A 21000-nucleotide genomic window follows, 5' to 3' on the forward strand; every position below is an offset into this window, starting at 1 on the left:
TACCAAAATTATAGCTAGATGATTGTTCATGAAATTAACAAGAATTTCAATAAGATCTTTGTGAATTTGAATTTTTCAACTGAAAATGTAACTTTTCTCCCCTAATATCTCCTACAAAGTGGGTCTTAGGTGATTCTAGTGAAGAATGTAGGAGATTCAAAGAGGACTTAGAGAAATGTTTGAAGCTCTCTTTGGACCTGCAAGTATAACATTCCTTTGTGTATGTAAAAAGTCAAATAATGGAATGGTTAAGACCGTTAACAGAGACCGGAGCAACAAAGAGCAAGTCACTGAGCTTGGCTTCTGATCAGCCTAGGCTGTTTTGTTTGTGGCTGAGATTGCGAGGGAATGATCTGCTAAATGGCTCCACTCTCATGCTGAAAGGTCTCCAGGCAGAAAGCTCAGTGAAAAAAATAACACACAGCCAGAGTCACAAACAGAATGCCACTGTAGAAAAGCCACCTTTCATTGTTTCTTATAGGGAACAGAAACAACTTCAGGTGTTTGGAAATGGGGCCTTAAGCAGTCTTCACACAGCCAAGTTGTAAAAAACTTGATGAGATTTAGAAATGGGATGAAGAGTTGCATACATTTTTATGTGCCTTTAAATTAAAATTTCAGGGGCGCCTGGGTGGCTCAGCGGGTTAAAGCCTCTGCTTTCAGCTCGGGTCATGAACCCAGGGTCCTGGGATCAAGTCCCATGTCAGGCTCTCTGAGTCTACTTCTCCCTCTGTGCTCTCTCTCTCTGCTCAGCGGGGAACCTGCTTCCCTTCCTCTCTCTCAGCTTGCCTGTTGGCCTGCTTGTGATCTCCGTCTGTCAAATAAATAGAAAAAAAATTTAAAATTTCATATTCCATAAGCAACTTTTTAAAGAAGTAGTAGCATTAATGTTTCCTGGAAACAAATACATTTTACAGCAGATCTTCAAGTGAGGCACTCTGGCGTTCTGCTGGGCCCTGGATAAATTGTGGTCCTACCAAGATATTGCAGCAGTCAGGCGGGACTGGGCCTTCGGGGTGCCCCTGTCGGTCAGGCTGTGCTGTACAGATAGTCTGACTTGCTATGTGTGTCGTGATATGGCAAAGGCTAAAAAACCTGCTTTACGAATATACTTTGTAAAATCCCTGAATTCTAAAAAAAAGAAGCATGTTAAATTATTTGGGTAATAAATACACAGAGGCAGAAAGAGGGTAGTGTAGCATCCCCAGGTAAAATGCACAGGGTGTGTGGTGATAACGGGGCAGAGAGTGAGGGCAGGCCAGTGCAGGAAAGCCAAGGACTTCCCAAAGGGCTTTTTTGCTTCCTTTGCTTGACCATACTGACTTTCTAACAATAAATACTCAGAAATGTTCTAGCAAATGTTCGAGAGTGAAGGCATATGGAGCGTTTGATTTTGTTTATGTTTAAAATATGGTTTCCACACAGATGGCATTGGTTTAGCTGTTGTGTGACTTTGTTTGGATCTTCTTTTGCTCAGAAAAAGAGATGAGAACCATAGCTCTTTGAAATGTCCAGCTTCCAGGTTTGTCTTCTATAGTTTGCTTCTCCATATTTGCAGAGGTATGGGCTTTTGTCCCTAAAATACCTTCATTTGTGAAATTACAGAGACTTTCAACAGTGGTTTCAGCTGGATCTTGAATATTAGGGGTAAGGCATAAAAGGAGGCCATGAAATTCTATGGATCGTTGATTTAAATATTTACATTTTTAGATTCGAGAGGGCAGTTGCTATAGCAGGAATCTAGCCATGATACTAGAGCTGAGGAAGCCAACTATTTCTTTGAAAGGTTGGATGTCCAGGGACACGGTCTACAAAAATGAATTCAGTGACATATGTGTCCTATTATATAAGTTGGTGTTTAATATCCAAAGATATTTTTAGACATCCTCTCTTTCATTTTTCCCTTTTAACCTTGGGGACGACAAATGGGAGGAGAGAAAAAAAAACAACAACAAAAAAAAAAAGAGAAACAAAATCTTACAATACTAGAAATACATAAAATTGTGAATGTTACCTTTTTTGTCTGTTAATCATTATGCCTCACTTTTGGATGACTTGGGGCCTGAATATTATTGCAGGAAACAGTGGAGTGCTAGGTTTCTTTCCTCTTCTCTGTATATTGCTTTCTTTTTGTCTGTATTCAGCTTTTCCTAATGGCTCTTCACCCATCTTTCCAAGAGTGAGCTAAAGTCAGTGTTTCACTTTTGCATCACCCCCTCCCCCGGGGTGGGGGGTGGAATGCAGTTTCCAGTAATATTCAAATATGTTTTTCTCTTCACACTAGTGTGGTATCTGGAGTTAGAACAGTCGTATAATAAGTTACCCCCTTACATCAACACATTACATCAAGAGCCAGCCACTGAAGGATTTTGCAACAGAATCCATGAAGCTGGACTTGAATTGTGTGTTAACCCATAAGCCAAAGAGTCATTTCCTTCCCAGGACCTTATGAAAGAAAGACTCTGTAAAACCGATTATCTTCTCAAGATTTAAGTTTTGAACGGTGATCCATAGAAAACTGGGAGCTGTGGAAATGTTTGCTTTTATTTCCTAAATCCTAGAATTCAGGTGACTTTGCCAGTTGTTTTGTTGTTGTTGTTGTTGTTGTTGTTTCCTGCAAGATGTGGTTCTTTTAACAGTGTCCTCATTATAGGGAGATGTGGATTATTTGAACATGAGAGTGTTTACTAAATGCTTTATCCACCTAAGCCTAATTTAACTAACCTGGAAGAGGATTAAGGAGACTCAGACGCTGGTATGATTGTGGGGCAAGAGCCAAAATTAATCTACTGAGCTACACAACTATTGTTTCAAATGTTGGAGAATCAGATTTAGACCTCATATGTGATCTCAGGTAAAGACAAAGCGTTTTCCCATTTGTAAAGAGAACAAACTTCTCCCAGCTGCTGTAATAGGAGCTGTGTTGTTTAAAGGAAAAGTATCTATCAGTTTGAAGGGTTGAAGTTGAGTTGGTTTGTTGGTATTTTTATCTAGCTTCTTCTCTTATGCGAGAAAACCATATTTTACTAGAGATAAAATTAATCTTTTTTATATTAGATCTTTGTGAACAAAATAACCAGATGCCCCCATTTTACAGATAAGGAAACTCCTGTTTCTTTGGTCGTTTTTTTTTTTTTTTTAAAGATTTTTTTTTTCTTTTAATTTATTTGACAGAGAGCGTAAGTAGACAGAGTGGCAGGCAGAGAGAGGGAGAAGCAGGCCTCCCACTGAGCAGGGAGCCTGATGCAGGACTCGATCCCAGGACTCTGAGATCATGACCTGAGCTGAAGGCAGTCACTTAACCAACTGAGAAACCCAGGCGCCCAGAAACTCCTGTTTCTAAAGGTTAAGTGCCTTGTCCACACTCACATAGCCAGAAAGTGTCAGAGCCGAAATTCCACACAGACTTTTCTCACTGCCAAGCTGGGCTCTGGGCCACCATGCTCTGTTCTCTTCCCTGGCAGAAGTATTTTATTCTAATCAAGGTCGTGAGATATATCTTAGGTCATTTGGGCTGCTATGACAAAAATACCACAGACTGCATGGCTTAAACAACAAACATTTATTTCTAACAGTTCTGGAGGCTGAGAAGTCCATGATCAAGGTGCCGGCACATTCAATGTCTGGTAAGGGCCTGTTTCCTGGTGCACAGACAAAGGTCCTTCTGCTGTGATCTCACATGGCAGAAGTGGTAAGGAAGCTCTCCTGCATCTCTTTTCTAAGGCTACTAATCCCATTCCTAATCACCTCCCAAAGGTCCATCTCCAAATATCATCACACTGGGGATTACAATTTCAACATACAAAGTTTGGGAGCTGAGGGACAAAAACTTTTGGTCTATAGGAGACCCTAACCCTGCTTTGGGGTAGTTTTTCTTAATCATTGTATGGCTGACTATGCTGATTTTATTCAGCAAGTGACCAATCTGGTTATTTGTCCTTAAAGAGACAATCACTGATATTTTATTCTCGCTTAGATTTTGGATTCTTTATTTGCAATTTTTCTTAATTGTTTTGCAGATCTCTACAGCTCTCAAATGTTACATAGATATCAGTATAAATATTTATTCTACAAATTAGCAGCACCCAGCAACCCACCTGTAAATGATAGGGGGGAATTTGCGGTTCCCTTACCCTTATCTGTAAACCTATTGCTTTTTCCATAATGTGCTGCTAGTTGAAAGGCAGTCCTTTTGACATAAATGTTTATCCCGTCATCCTGAAAGGCTTCCCAGTAACATCTCCCTTACTGACTTAGAATTACCTCCTTAAAAGCCTGCTGTTAAAACTACCTTGTGTTTCTCAAGACAGGTAACACTTAGATAGAGTTCATTTATCAGACTAGTTAGCTGGCTTTCACCTAGCAATGTGGACTTTCTGAAGGAACTAGAGATGTTGGTGGAGATGTTTTTGAGCTAGAACAAATAAAAGGCTTGTTCATTTCTTGAATATACATTTGTCATCTGTGATCCAGGCCACAGAAGAAGAAAGATGAATATGATTGTACCTGCTTTCATGTGGGATAATTCTTATTATGTTATTATACACAGAATGAAATCGGAGCCCAGTGTTAGGGCATTTCACATAGACTTGGAAGTTAGGGAAGAGGTCAGAAGTAGATGAGCCTGAACTGGTTCTTACAGGGCGAGCAGATGGAGTTGTTGTACTGGAGCGGAGACTGAGCTCGAAGGAACAGTTGGAGATGAGCCGGAAAGGTAAGTTAGGTATTAGATCAGGAAAGGCCATGTGTGCTGAACTGAAGAATGCCATCTTTGTTCTGAAAGCTATGGGGAAACATCGAAGATACTATGCAAAGACTGACATGCTCGTTTAGAAAATTGCCTCTGGCTACCATGTGGAAGATAGACAGGATGGGGCAAAACCAGACATGAGACTAGGAGAGAGGCCGTCGCTGTGGTCCAGACGAGAGTTGTTAAGGTGTGAATTAAAGCAGTGAGATAGATGGAATGATTCTCCCAGCGGGGAAAAAAGTGGAGCGTGCAAGGCCTGGTGACTGATGTACAGTGGGACTAGGAGAGGGAAGGGTCTGGAATGAAATGCCTTTGTTTCTGGATTGTGCTCTTCCTGAACACATTATAGAAAAGTGGTGCCTTTTCAGCAATTTCTTTAAGGCACTGAGTCTCAAAGGCAGCTGTAGATTATGATAAAATGATGCTAGAGAGAGAAGTGTGAAAATAAGGGTCGTTTTTTTGGTACGGAAATCAAACAGTGCTGGTCAGGTTGGCATTTCCTCTTCCCACCAGCAGCACAGGTCCTGCCCTCATGGCCAAGATTGACACCTTCTCACACATAAGCTCCTCTGGACAACATGGCAGATTTTCCACTGGGTGATGCACTTGCTTTAAAAAAAAAAAAAAAAAAAGATTTATTTATGTATTTGAGCGAGCAAGAGAGAGCATGAACGCGAGCCGGGGGAGGTGCAGAGGGAGAGGGAGGAGGAGAGAAGCAGACCCCCTCTGAGTGGGGAGTCCGATGAGGGGGCTGAATTCCCAAATCCTGATATAACGACCTGAGCTGAAATCAAGAGTCAGTGCTTCACAGACTGAGCCACCCAGGCTCCGCTGGGTAATGCACTTCTTGAAAGAATTTCAACAAACACAAATATCTAGAAACATATGGCTTAATTGAAGAAACAAACAATGTAATATGTGTTGTGAATCTATGCCTGGTTCTCATTTTTCTAGGCCAGTCTATTACAAGAAATAATTCATGTCACGTCTAGTTTTCCTTTAGATATTCCTGGCCCTTTTATCCCTTAGTAATTTGCCATATAATTTCCGGTCTTTCATATTTGATATCCCAGCTGTGCCTTGCACAGTTGGTCTCTATGTGTCGTCCTAGTCAGGGATATGGCTCAAGTGGAAGCTTTATATTTTCTAAGCTAGATTGTAAACTCTCTAAATCAGAGCCACTCTCAGTAGAAGATAGCTGTTATCCTGGACATTGGACTGCTTCTAGGAAATACTTTACATACATAGACTAAGTTATACTGGGCAAAGTTTGCCTGAATTGTGAAACTGCATTATCTAGTAACTGGTGGGATGCAGGAACCTGTCAAAGTACAGAAACTATAGAGTGGCAACTGAAGTGATTAATTCAAAGTGAATACATGATTGCATTCTTCCAGAAAGAGCTACACCTGGGCTCAAGAACATAAGCCTTCCATAGTCCAAGAAGGCTATCACTTCCATTATGAGTCTGGGAATCTGTTTATTTTTTAAAGTAAAATGAACAGCTGAAAAAAAAAGCAATTAACCTTGTAAATAAGTAGGAATAATTTCTGACATTTAGTGGCATACAGCTTATAAACCTTTGACACAAAATTCTCCTAAAAGTATTTTGTATCATTAATTGAATACGTTCTAAGGGGAGGGAATGCTTGTGCTAGCATAAGCTAGAAAAGTATTTCAAGTCAGGAGGTGAGAAAATAATGCTAATATATTTTTCACAATATATTTTAAGAAAAGGGAAAACACATCTGGGTGACTAAGTGTGCCTGTCAGTAGGTATATAAATGGTCCTGTTTAAGATTAATTTCCGTCAATCAGCGATAGTTGTCCTTTCCCCTCTCCATTTTTTTCTTGAGCTAATTTAGTAACTATAGTCCAAGTTAAGTTTAGAGTTCTTTAAAATGTGTTCAATAACTGCCTTATAATTATTTCTTGTTAATGCTTAGAGGGGAATATGTCTTTCACCCCATTTTATGGTGGGAGAAACTAATGACCAAGAAAGGGATATGACTCACTATAGCTCAAAACAAATAAAAAGACTTCCGGAATACAAAAGCACTTCGGATAGCATGCATATATCTGTTAAACAGAAAAGCTTTCTTGTGTTCTGTTTGCTGAAGTTCAGTAAATTATAAAGCCTTGAACTAGTTTTGTTCTGAAATGTAACCACCTTGATGATATGCACGCATGGTGGGCTCACATTAACCTTTGTCAGGTTTAAGCAATACTTAATTGTAATTGGCTTCATTTTTAGTTGGCCATTATCTAATTTATTGAGATTGACCAGTGTAATATACGTTTTTTAGGATTTCAACACAATTTGGGGATTTTCAATGCAGATATTTTCCTTTTGCCCAAGGCAATAATAGACAGTGATGCAAACACTGCTTTAAAGACGGTGTCTGCTGATTTACATATTTTAAAAGTATTAAGATCAAAGGTAATGAGAATTTAATCCATATGGCATGCAGAAGATAAATAAGAATATTAATACTATATCAAGTACTAATTAAAAGAAACACATGGATCTAATTTTAAGAATGTAACACAGGGATGAAATAGTCTTTGTAAAGTTAAGACCTGATTCTTTTGTAAAAAGGACAGTTATGGTGAGTTGGGTTTTTTCCCCTCAGGGTGAACAACTGGCTGGTTCGTGTATATATAGCTTTCATAGACTCATGATAATAGTTATGAGACAATTATTGTGCTTTAACAGTTTACAAAGTGCCCTTACATCTTTTTTCCTCAAAGAAAAACTTTTAGTTCCTAGAACTCTTACCCCCATTTCAGTGAAGTGAAAATACGCTCATAGAGGCACATGACCCTGGACCTAATATCAATTTTGATCTTAATCTTAATCTTCTTCTCTCCCTCTCCTCCCAGCCCCCCTCTGCTTTAATGATGCTTACTAAGAAAGGTACAAGAAAATAAGCACTTTTGGGCACCTGGGTGGCTCACTGGTTAAAGCCTCTGCCTTTGACTCAGGTCATGATCCCAGGGTCCTGGGATCGAGCATTGGGCTCTCTGCTCAGCAGGGAGCCTGCCTCCTCCTTTCTTTCTCTCTCTGCCTGCCTCTCTGCCTACTTGTGATCTGTCAAATAAACAAATAAAAATCTTAAAAAAAAAAAGAAAAAGAAAAAGAAAAGAAGCACTTTCGGTCACCTAGAGTAATGGGTGTTTACACAGTACATTTTTAGATTATCTGTACAACTGTTTGTATACTTTATGCTAGTCATCTCACTTTTAGGAAGCTAATTTTAGGAACTATTCAGAGATATGGTCACATGTTTATGCTTAAGGATGTTTGTGGCAATTTTAAGTGAAAATTTTTAATAAACCAAGTGTCCAACAAAAGAAGAGTTTTAATTATAGTACCTCTTACATGATATATTAGGGAGCTGTTAAAACCATGTTTACAACAACTGTTTACAGTTACTAGTAAGTGTTTGTTTTTAAATGTTAAAAGAAAAAAATAGAATGTAAGATATTTGGTATAATTTTTCATATGTATTTCTATACACCTATATATTTATATTTATTTTATCTGTATCAGAAGCCAGCAGTTCTATAAAGAACCAGATAGTAAATATTTTAGACTTTGTGGGTCACAGGGTCTCCTGCTTAGCTCTGCTGTTATAGAGTAAAAACCACATAGACAGTACATAGTCAAATAATCATGGCTGTGTTCCAATAAAACTTTATTTAGGGACACTGAAATTTTAATTTCACATAATTTTCATGAGCCACAAAGTATTATTATTCTTTTGAATTTTTTCAGCCTTTTAAAAATGTGAAAACCATTCTTAGCTCATGAGCCATACAAAAACAACAGGTTTGGCCCAAGGGTTGTTACAGTTTATGTTATGGAAAGAAATAACTTTTCTATTTTAATGACTTAAAATAGTCAGTTACCTCTGAGTAACAAAATTGTAAGAGGTCCTTATTTTCTACCTTAATATTATTAATTATTATTATTTATGTGTTCTACATTTTCCTTTTTCTTTTCTTTTTTTTTAGAGGGGACAGAGGAACAGAGGGTGAGGGAGAAAGAGAATCTTAAGCAGGCTCCATGCCCAGCACAGAGCCTGACATGGGTCTTGATCTCACAACCCTGAGATCACAACCTGAGCCAAAATCAAGAGTTGAATGCTTAACCGACTGAGCCACCCAGGGGCCCAGGTGTCCCTCTACACTTTCTATAATGCATATATAACACTTTAATTAATAGGAAGCAAAGAATATACATAATTTTTTAAACACTTATTATCATTTCATGAACCTCTCTGCATCTGGCTTCATGCTACCAGGACACAGTCCCCCCACAACACACACACACATATATACACTAATCTTTTCTTCAGCTTTCTCCTGAAGAATTTGGCCTTCACCATTTCAGGCTGTTTGGGGAGCTTTCCCTTCCCCAAAACTTTTTAGTAGCCCAGTCACACCACAGCAATGATGGGAGCAAGCTTCAGGCTTGTTTTTGGCAGCGTTTGCCCATGTCTACTCACAGACCAAGGCTCATAGTTTATGAAGGTTGACAGTTGGGCAGAAGCTCTTGTTCCTGTTAAAGTGGTAATGCCTTGTACCAACTTTTCCCAAGTAACTTGGGAAGTATGTGTCAAAGCTGATTCTGTGAGATGCAAGCCACCAGCATTCCCCGAGCCAATGATGCTATGGCTCATGTAATCATGGAGTTTCCTGGTCTTCCTCTGTCTACACGGCATGTTGGCAGCCCAGACAAAAGAGCCACATTATTTTTTAAAAGAAAGAAAAGAAAGAATTTGTCCAGGTTTAACAAATAGTAAGTGATAAGGGCAAGGTTTGAATAGAAAACCCCTCTCTACTATGCCCATTGACTCCTATACTCTCGTGGCTAGAAAGATCTTTAGAGATCTACAAATAGTTCAACCCTTTAATTCACAAAAGGAAGTGAAGATTCCAAAAACTTAACAGCTTGCTCTAGATGCAAGGCAATCAGTGTGAGAATCCCAGCTGACCCCATGCTTCCAGACTCCTTGTACACTGTTCTTTTGACTTCCTCCATAGGCACCATTGGATGTAGGCAAGATCAGTGGGCAGGTGGGTTTGTGGGTTGGTTGGTTGGTTTTAATCTCCAAATCATTTTATTTTGTGTGTACCCTTCGTTCCTTTGTGGTTCCTTTTTTAAAAATAGCCACAATCAATTCTGTAGGCTAATATGTGAAAACACCAGAAGCTTGGTGCCCTTTTATAAAAGCACCCCATATGTAGAACAATTTAGCTACAAGAGGAAACATTCGTGTAGTTATGAAAGAAGAGTCAATTTACGAAGGTTTGGTGGGGTGGATAACTGTGAGCCCTCGTCTGTGAGAACATGTCCCTGACCAACCCCTCTCCACAGGAGCTTCTCTGCTGCCCTAGGTTCCTTCCAGGTCTTTAGACCTTCTTCTTGTAGTTGGCCTACTCTCTGACTACAGCCTTATCTAGAAAAAGGGCAGAAAACTAGAGCCGGAGGTCCTGGGTTCTGGTCCTAGTTCTACCTCCTCACTCTACAATCCCAGGAATGTTTTATGGAAAAAAGCTGAGCTGAAACTCTCTTGTCTTTCATTTTCACTCACTAGCCAACATTTCTTGATCACCTGGAATTATATGGAGGTCACTTTGCTAGGCTGGCAGGGGGCAGAAGGAGAAGTCAGTCACAGCTCTGGTTCTCAGTGTCAGCAGAGTGGCAGTAACTCCCCTGTCCACTTCCCAGAGAGCTGGGTATCCAAATTAAATTATCTATATGAAATATTTTGAAAACTCAAACACTATGCAAATGTAAGAGGCCATTTTTATTATGCATCTTTGTTTCTTGCTAAAGAGTCAAAGGCGAGAGGCTAAGGCTTTCACAATGTTTCACCAAAGAAGGAGGGTAGAGGGAGGTCCTGATAGAGTTTCAAGATCTTGGGTTTCTAAAAATAGCAATAAACTGTCCTCGGGTCTTTTCCTCCTACTGGCCTACCAATATGCTAACATAAAGAGCTGAAGGCAAAGCTGATGGAAGTTAAGTCACTTCTAGGTTATGATTAATTTAGACCTGTATGTGTTCTAATGGCTCTAAATTCATATCCTTAGGATATTAGAAATAGCAACCCCAAAATTAAAAAACAAACAGGTTCCTATGCCTTTACAACCAAAAGAACAAATTTAGAAAATTTTTTCCTATTCAAGTAAAGGTTTATGGTTTTTTAGGGTGTAGAGGGGAGACAGGTTATAAAGTACAATTCTAGCTGAAGTCAAACAAAGGTCAAGGATTTAACCATTCTTTATATTTTACCATATTCACTTATACTGGTTATATACCTGTGAGGGGCTAATACACATATATTAAACTGCATTTTAAAGAAGACTGCATTGTCCTTTATGATCACACATATTTTTAATTACAAGATGACTTCATTGTAAGGCTTTTGCTGGCAAGTAATCACACACCTAACTCAAACTAGCTGAAACAATAAAGAGGATTTATTGGCTCACTTAACTGAAATGTCCTGAGTACATGAGGTATAACTTGGTCAGGACCTCAGGCTCTGTTCCTTGCAATTCCCTTAACTCTACCATCCTACATAGATAAACTTTATCCTCAGTTTGGTTCCTCTTAAGATGGCAAAAAGGCTGGCAGCAGTTGTTGTCTTTACATTTAAACAAAATCATGGCCCAGAATTTGACCAGACTACCCTTCACCAATCCAGAAGAGTGGTTGGTGCCTGGGTTCTATGCACCATTTATGGTAAGGAAGGGAATGGTGTTACCCTGATGTAGACCTATTAGGGCCCATCCCTGGATCCGGGAGTGGGCTCAGTGCCTCCCAAATGATGACTGCTGTGCATTTTGGAAGGTGTGGAGTAGACTTGGAAGATACAACAGTGTTCATTATATCTGTCATGGACCAGTCAGGAGACAGGAACCACACCAATTATTTTTTTTTTACACTGTTTTTTTTTTTTAATGATTTTTTTTATTTTTTATATTTTTTATAAACATATAATATATTTTTATCCCCAGGGGTACAGGTCTGTGAATCGCCAGGTTTACACACTTCACAGCACTCACCATAGCACATACCCTTCCCAATGTCCATAACCCCACCCCCCTTCGCCCAACCCCCCTCCCCCCAGCAACTCTCAGTTTGTTTTGTGAGATTAAGAGTTACTTATGGTTTATCTCCCTCCCAATCCCATCTTGTTTCATTTATTCTTCTCCTACTCCCTTAACCCTCCCATGTTGCATCTCCACTTCCTCATATCAGGGAGATCATATGATAGTTAGTTGTCTTTCTCCGCTTGACTTATTTCACTAAGCATGATACCCTCTAGTTCCATCCACATCATCGCAAATGGCAAGAATGTCGACACAACAATTATTTTAATGGAACTTAACAACTCTTCAGTTGTCAACCAACATTAAAGAACTGAAAAGGCCAAAGAGGGACACTGCAGTATCCCAGAGATTAAAAAAAAAAAAAAAAAAAAAAAAAAAAAAAAGTTAAGTCTACCACTCTTAAAGCTTCAGGAGCAAAGAGAAGATGTTGTGACTATGAGAACTTGGGCTTAGAGGAGGAGCCTCATGGAGCTGAAACCTAGACCTCTGAGCAGGGTCATGTCCAGCTGGTGCTGGTGTCTGAGGGAATGCAGTGAGGCTGCTGCTGGTAGCAGGAGAAATGGCAAAATGGAGCCAACTGCAACTGTTGGAACCAACCCTCACTGCCAGGGTGAAAATCTCTCACTGTGGTGATGATGACAGGAACCAAGAAAAGCAAGAAGGAAATGTGTATAGCTGCTGTCATCCTTGTTACTGTAAATGAAATGCTCATTAACAGATGGTAGATGCTTATCATTTCTTTATTTCTTACTCTAACATTCCTCAGTCAAGATCTCACCTTGTTGAGATTCTTTACCTGGCAAGGTAGCCCACGCTTCATTCCTGAGGGGTCTGAATTTTCAGGGGTTCTTCATATTTCTACTTACTGTTTTTTGCCATGAACTTTTACTGTTAGACCTGGAAGTAGTGAGAGGTACCCCCAAAATATCCTGGGTTCCAGAGAGAATCCCATTTCCCTTCATTGTGTAGCTGCAATTCCCTGATCATCAGGATCAGTCCATCCCGCGGAGTAGTCTCTTTCTTTGCCTGATGGTGCAGTGGCATAAGGAGTCCAGAATGCCAGGCAGTGGGCGGTCTCATCTTCTGATTCAGTGGGACCATTGTGGCATGCCCTGGTAGAAGCATGCCTTTCTTGGATACATAGACCTTTGAACCAGGAAAACTCGAAGTTGTGGGGACAAGAGCAAAAATTCTATATAAAACTGTTTTAATTATTTAGAAGGTAATAAAAAATTCCAGAGTAGACCCATTATCTCTCATTTATTGCTACCTTGAAAATATATTTTTATCTCAAACTTTAATCTCCTGGAGGGCAAAGTCTGTGACTGGTTCGTGTAGGTATGTCAGGGGATCCTCTTCTAACACCTGTATCCTGATAGCAGTCAGTAAATGCTGGTTGAATGTGTAGGTCGATAGATAGCCAGAGATGGCCTAACTGGTTAGTATCAAAGGACTAAAAATCTTTTCGTTTTCATTTTAATATTGCTAGCTCACACATGAAAGCTCAGAGTCTTCAGTCTCTGATTCATGAATAAATTCTAGTAATCTGACTCAGCAGCCCCCTTTATTGGTATTGGGTTGAAGATTACAAGTACACGAGTTCCTCAGAGGAGAGAGGTCTCTATTCCCCTCAGAGTTTCATGGCTTTGGGGTAGTGTTTAATATTACTGTGCACTTTTAAATGGAATATCTTACATTTTAGAAGATTCATTTTCTTGCACGTGACTTTAAACAGGGAAACATTTCATTAGCTCTTCTTCCCAATTCCTGAGGAGCTCCTGAAATGTGAACCAAAGCAGTCTTCCACCGCCCGGAGCTCCTCCACAACATCAAACGCTTAATGAAAATGTTTTCCTTAAACCTCAAGCATTTCCAAATATTAAATGTGAAGAGGAAAGACTTTGCTTTAACTGCAAATTGTTCTACAACTGCAGGGTATGTGAAAGTGTGTGTGTGCACACGTGTGAACATATGCACGTGTGTTTTTCCTGTTTAATACTTCTGACATAAATTTAATATTATGCCCAAACACTCTCTAAAAACCTAAATATGAACAATACCTGTCTGAGGTATTATCAAGGGTTCATTAGGAAGAAGTAGGAGGAGTATACAGCCTCCCCAGAGCACAGCCAAGCTGTCAGCCTGAGGAAATGTAGATTCTCATACACCCAAGGTCACGATGCCCTCTTGGGACTGTAATGCCTAGAGACCAAACATGGGTTGTTTGGGGGGAGGAGCCATGCGTGGACACAAGGGGTGACCAAGCAGATTAATTTTAATTAGCTCGATTTTACTAAAGCACAGTTTTAAGGTCTGGTCTGGACTTTAAAACAGAACAGCTGTTCTGCATTTGAAATTTCACCCTCTCCTGAGCTGCTGTGAAGTAGTTGTGTTTTAAATAAGTAATATCGAAAGTAGTTCCCTGTGAGGAGGTATTGGAAACTTAATGAACATTTTCTGTTAAAGGATTTCAAAAGCATCCAGAGGTAAATACAGTGAACACTGTTAATTACTGCTAAAATGTGCATTTTGTGTAATTTATACTTTGTTAAAAATGTATTAAATATCCTAAGCTGTTAATATATTCACTGCATTATCCACAAATTGCCTCATTTATCTGAAGTAACTGAAAATATTCACCGTGTTCACTTGTAAATCTTGCTGTAAAGAGTAGATGTTATGGTCTCAGTAAACAGCCCCCCTCCACCCCCCAGGAATTGTGCTGTTGCCCGCTGGTGGTGGCATTACTGAAGGAGGCCCAGACAGCTTACTGAAGGCTTGGATCTTTAGTAGTAGGCTCCAAAGAGTTTAGCATTTTCTTAGAAAAATGACCTCGTTGCAGAAATTCTATATAGTATAAGGAACAAGTTATTGTTTTTATGAAATTCATATCCTAATGAGTCCATAAATCCCGGGCAAACTAAAAGTTTATGGTTTGAATGCAATTACTCAGCATATTTATAGAGCTTATCACTATAGAAGTTATTCGTATAAAGGCAATAAGATACACTTCTTGGTTGTGTAGTAAGATGGAGAAACTATGACCAGCAAAGAACTGGAGAATCAGCATCACCAGATTTAAAGATTTGTAATTTACAAACAATACACTTTTCGGACAAGACCTTTTCAAGTTGTTTGAGCACAGCGGGGGCATTGCCATTGCTTCCTCCCAAGGCCCAGAAGTTGTCAGGGCCATTGTCACAGAAGCAGCCCCAACAAGGGACTGGAAGTCAGGAGTAACACCCATCCCTGGAATGCATGACTCTGGGGCTGCCAGGACTACCTCCACAGTCTCACAACTCCCAGCAGCCCGAGATGCTCTGCCCTCATCATATTCAACCCTGAGGGAAGTATCTGCTTCTGGCTGAGGGGCCGTGATCCAGGCTGCTCTGGAAGCCCTGCCTGCCTAGAGAATTCATTTCACTCTGCTATCCCGGAAGAACAGAAGTGACAGAATTGTGATGTTCAAAGAATCTTTGCTAAGCTATCTCTTTTCTTAAATTTGTTGACCAGCCATGCTAAGGAAAAGATAGAATTATCTTGTTACATTTAAAAAAAAAAAGTATTAAAAAATTGGAGCCAAAGAGAATGGTATTATAAAGAGGCGTCCTATAGTTAATAACGTTACATTGATTTTTTTTATTTTTCTTGTATTTGTCAGCTTTTAAAGATTTATAGTTGTGATTTTTTTTCTTATTCAAAATTAATACTCAAAATTAATATTAGATCGAGTTTACATTTATAATTTTACATTCTTTTTCTAAAGACACACAATTATTTAAGCTTCAGGCCCCAACAAAGTTTACATTTACATTTATTTACACATAAATAATATGTGTTTTTAAGTTTTATGTAAATACAGAATATATTTATCATTCTGCAAGTTTATTTTTCCCTTTTTTTAGTTTTTTTTTTAAGATTTTATTTATTTGACAGAGAGATTGCAATCACAAGTCTGTAGAGAGGCAGGCAGAGAGAGAGGGGGAAGCAGGCTCCCTGCTGAGCAGAGAGCCCAATGTGGGGCTGGATCCCAGGACCCTGAGATCATGGCTTGAGCCAAAGGCAGAGGCTTAACCCACTGAGCCACCCAGGCGCCCCTATTTTTCCCTTTAAATGTTTCCATTATTTATCCATGACATATAGGTTGTTCATGAGTTTCAGTATTACAGATGACACTGTGACAGATGTGTAGGTCTCCTTATGTACAAGCATAAGCATATGTTTCCTGGGTTATCTCTTTCTCTAGAAACAAATCACTGAGTCACACAAAATATGCATCTTCTATAGTTCAGAATATTGCCAAATTGCTCTTCAAAACTAAAATACAAATTTGTACTCATACCAGAAGACTGTGAGCCTTCCTTTTCTCCATACCCTCACCAACCCATAGGATTTTCAGATTTTAAAAATTTTTTTCCAGTCAGAAACACACAATGTATCCCTTTCTTTGCTTGTTTCAAACTAATAATAAAGATAAGCACTTTCTCGTATGTTAATGAACATTAGAATTTCTTCTTATGAATTGCCTAAAAAACCTGCCCTTTGTCCATTTTTCTTTTGGGTTGTCTTTCTTTCGTTGATTTATCACAATTATTTCTATACTGTGGATATTAATTTTTATGAGTTAGATGCACTGCAGATATATTCTCTTGGTCTGTGTCCTGTCTTCTGTATTTATATATAGTAACTTTTATTGAACAGATTAATTTAATTTTAACGTAGTTTTATCAGTTTCTTTTCTTTATAGCTCGTGCTTTTTTCTGTCCCTTAAGAATTCTCTCCCCAAGCTCATAAAGATATTAAACATTTTATTTTTATTTTAATACTTTCTTTTTTACACGTTAGGTACTCACCCTACCTCAGGTTTATCTTTACATATGACATGAGAGAGGGATCTAGTTTCCTTTCTTTGTATATGGATAACTAGTTGGGACAGCCACATTTGTTGAATAGTACATCACTTCCTCAGTGATTTGTAAGGTAGATCATATTCCTTTCCTATTGCTCTCATAACAAATTACTGCCAATTTGGTAGCTTAAAACAACATAAATTTATTATCCTACAGCTCTTGAGGTCAGAGGTCCAAAACGGACCCTGCTGGGCTAAAATCAAGGTGTTGGCTAGGCTGTACTCCAGGCAGAGGCTGCACTCCCTGCACTCCTAGGGAGTATATGTTTTCTGGGTTTTTTCTAGCTTCTGGATGGTTTCTGAATTCCTTGGCTCATGGCCCCATTCCTCCATCTTCGAAACTCACAGTTGCCAGACTAAGTCCTTCCCACAGTGCCATCTCTCTGACACTGACTCCTTCTGCTTCCCATTTCCACTTTTCAGGAGTCTTGAGAGATAGGTTGAAGCTAAATATCTTATGTGACCCAAGGCTGGAGATCACAGACTATTACTTCTGTGGTATCCTATTGACTAAACAGAATTCCAGGAAAGTGAGGGCAGAGACCCTCGAGCCCCTTGTAGAGGCAAGCTACCACACTTCTATTTTCTGTTGCTATTATAAATGGGATTTTTTAAAACTTATATTTTGAATTGGCCATTACTGGGATATGGAAAACACTATTGATTTTTTTATGCTGATTTTGAACATCATCTTGCTAAACTCTTACTAGTTTCAGTAGTCTGTGGATTATCTCAGTTTTCCTGTGTATCCATCATACTGTAACAAATAAGAAAATGTTATCTCTTCATTTCTGATTATACCCTCCTTTTTCCTTGCCTAATAACAATGTGTAGGAACTTCAGTACCACATTGGATATAAGCAGAGTTAATGAGCATGACTGCCTAGTTCTTGACTTTAGAAGGCCTCTAAGGTTTCACCACTGAGTGTGATTTTTGCTGTAAATGTTTAATATATTTGATGAAGTTAAGTACATTATTTTCTATTCATAGTTTGATAATACTTGAGTGTTACATTTCATTGAAAGCTATTTCTGTATCTACTTAAGTGAAGTTCTACTTTAGAGCCTATAGTATAGTCTACTTTATTTTAATTAAAGATTTTATTTACTTATTTATTTGAGAGAGAGAGAGAGCAAAGCCAGGGAAGGGGCAGAGGCAGAGGGAGAAGCAGACTCTCCACTGAGCAAGGAGCCCTCTGTGGGGCTCCATCCCAGGATCCTCGGGTGGTGATCTGACCGACTGAGCCACCCAGGTGCCCCTAGTTTAGTCTACTTTAACTTTCTAATTAGTGTGGTATGTTGGTATTGTACGTTAATAGACTTTTTAAATCCGAAATTCGTGAAATCTTGGAATTCTACTTGCTCATAGTGTATTTTATATAGACTACTAAGTTTTACTTGCTAATGCCTACTAGCATGAGCTACAGTTGTATCGTTTCTCCTTGGAGCTTAGCACAGTTCTGTGGAATCAACGACTTAAGCAAATATTTTGCAGAGGTTTTTAAGCAGAGCCCTGCTTGACAGAGCTGCCAAGAGCTCTCTCACTGTGATGCTTTTGGGCGCCAGAGCACATGTATTCATCTCATTATTAGTCATTAAACTCCATACAACTTGCCTATGCGGGGAAAGCGAAGTCAAACTTGAACCCTTGTCCTTGGGGAAAAGAAAATATGTAAATTTGAGCTCTATAGGAGAATAAGATTCAGCTCAGAGACTGAGTTCTTTTTTAGGCATTCTCATAAACAGTAGATAAATATCTGCAACAGTAGAGCCGATCCATAGGATATTGCTCCATATTGGAAAAACCATAAATTGGCAAGTCTTGGTTTGGAGGGTTTTTTTCTTAGTTATTGCTGTCCGGATTTAATTTTTGGTACTTACATACACTCTGGCACTTATCTAATTTTTTTCACCTTTCCTATCATAGGAGCACTTGTAGGCAGGGATCATTCTATTTATTTAAATAACTCAGTAAACAGGAAGCAACTATTAATGTGCTAGGCATGTAGTATTAGGCTAATGGGACATAGTTATAAACAAGACAAAGGTAGTCCCTGCCCTCATGAAATTTACAGAAAGGAAGAAAGATATTTAAAAATTATAAACGTGAAAGGAAAAGTCCAGGATTCAATGGTAGCATATAGCAAAGGAACATAGAAGACTATCCTAGGAAGGCTAAAACTCAACTGAGGCTTAAAGGAGGAGTAGAAATTGGGCTCATGCAGTATAGCAGGAACTGTGTTTCAGGCAGAGGGAATGATGCAGAAGCACAGAGGGAAAAAAGAGAGAGAGAGAATAAAGAAGAAACTGGAAGGACTGGGAAAAGTCCAGTGCACCTGGTACATAATGTACCATTAATGTGAGGGATAGACAAGGGACGGGCTTGAAATCAGACTAAGGACTTGGGATCTTACACTACAGGCATTTTCTGTGACCCCTTAATAGGGCTCCTTGCTTGCTGGTAGGTATTAATTTTTGTTAAAAGATTAAATATGAAGGTCAGTTAGATTTCCTTTTCTCTGTATATCTCCTTGGTAAACGGACAATTCCAAGCACTGTTTCTCAAATAGCTATAGCCATTGGGGCTCCAGAATCCCCACATGGGCAGACGGTAGAGACTGCAGGGTGGTTAGAGAGCTGTGTTACGTTGTAGGCCCACTGCTTCTATGAAGATTGTGTATCTACTAAGATGGTTGTGGAAGGGATGCGGGGGCTGATTATGGGGGGTGGGGGTGGGCAGGGGTGCTAAAGCTGTGCCAAACTATCATTTGGCTCTGTGACTGGCTGCAGCCTTCTCTGCAAATTTGGATCTTGCTCAACCATCACACTTTTAGTGAAGCAACTTAACCTCTATCTGATTCATTACAAAAGCTAATACTTTATGTATAATAATAACATTGTACTTTTGATGGTGGCAGTATATGTAAATGAACTATCTTTTCAGGCAAGATCTTTTGTGACAATTTTAACAAAGCTATAAAAATACATATATGCAGTGGAAAGGAGCCAACCAACATGTGTCCTTATAACAAGTAAAAACAACCCAAAGAATCGAGGCTCATATTAAACTAATCTAAGAGATACCCCAGGCTTAGGCAGATGGTCATTAAAGCAGACTGTTACCTTTTACCCACTTTTCAGGAAGAAAAAAAAAATCTTCATAGGGGCAAAGGCTGTTTCACACAACATAACTTTGTGGAGTTCGAGGACTGTGATCAGGTTCACGGACACTAACAGTAGGTCTGGAAGATTGCCAGTAAGCAAAGGGACAGGAAGGGAGCTACTGGGGTTTGATGTCACTCGGAGAAGCAGTTTGGGAAAAGTTGAGGGTGAGGATGTGAAGTTTGGTATATTATCTACTGCTTGCTTTCTTCGAAAAACAGAACACTATAGGCTTTAAGACAACTGTGTGCGGGATGGAGTCAAGCCTTTGAAGAACATTGTTTTTAAAGGAAGACAACCTCACTGCCCTTTTCTCCAGTCCTTTGGCCACAGCCGGGGGTCACTGTGCTCAGCCACACATCCCTCGTTTGGCCTGCTCTGACCCATGCCAGGGTGGAGCCCAGCCGGAGTGCCCGACTACCTACAGGTGCCCAGTGACAACTCTAGAGTTTCCCTTTGTGTTTCGCCTTTCCTCACAATTCCCCTTCTCTCATTTTGCCCCTGTTTTGTTCTTCTCCTCTTTTCTTCCTCCTCATCTTTTTCTATAAGAAATAAAAATCCAGGGGCGCCTGGGTGGCTCAGTGGGTTAAAGCCTCTGCCTTCGGCTCAGGTCATGATCCCAGGATCCTGGGATCGAGCCCCGCATCGGGCTCTCTGCTCAGCGGGGAGCCTGCTTCCTCCTATCTCTCTGCCTGCCTCTCTGCCTACTTGTGATCTCAGTCTGTCAAATAAGTAAAATCTTTAAAAAATATATATTAAAAAAAAAAATCCAGCAGGAGGTGTGACCTCTAGGTCCCCCAGAAAAGTGCAGTGAGTACCCTGCAATAGGCCTTCAATATTTAAACCTTCTGTCAAGAAAAACAGTTGATGTTGTTCTCTCTCGGGGCCCAGGGGAGAGACACAGTAGGACGTTCTCTTTCGTGCTCCCATAGGATCCCTTCCTGAGCTTGCTCGCTGGAGGTGGACAGACCCTTTTCAGCAGCAGCTTGCTTCGGAGGGTATAAAAGTCAGCACTTGGTGAGGGCACAAGACCCCTCTCCGTGGCTGCAGAACT

The 21000-nt window shown here is 39.7% G+C and overlaps 1 protein-coding gene and 1 pseudogene across 1 annotated transcript in view; one reads left to right on the forward strand and one right to left on the reverse strand.

Moving 5' to 3' along the window:
• MYO3B (myosin IIIB) overlaps window positions 1–21000 on the forward strand; it is a 376680-nt gene that overhangs the window by 314277 nt on the left and 41403 nt on the right. The gene's annotated exons all lie outside the window — the stretch shown is intronic.
• Window positions 9046–9477, reverse strand: LOC132013333 (large ribosomal subunit protein uL15-like; annotated as a pseudogene).

This window comes from Mustela nigripes, chromosome 3 (genome assembly GCF_022355385.1).
Source record: "Mustela nigripes isolate SB6536 chromosome 3, MUSNIG.SB6536, whole genome shotgun sequence".
Taxonomy (NCBI): Eukaryota; Metazoa; Chordata; class Mammalia; order Carnivora; family Mustelidae; genus Mustela; species Mustela nigripes.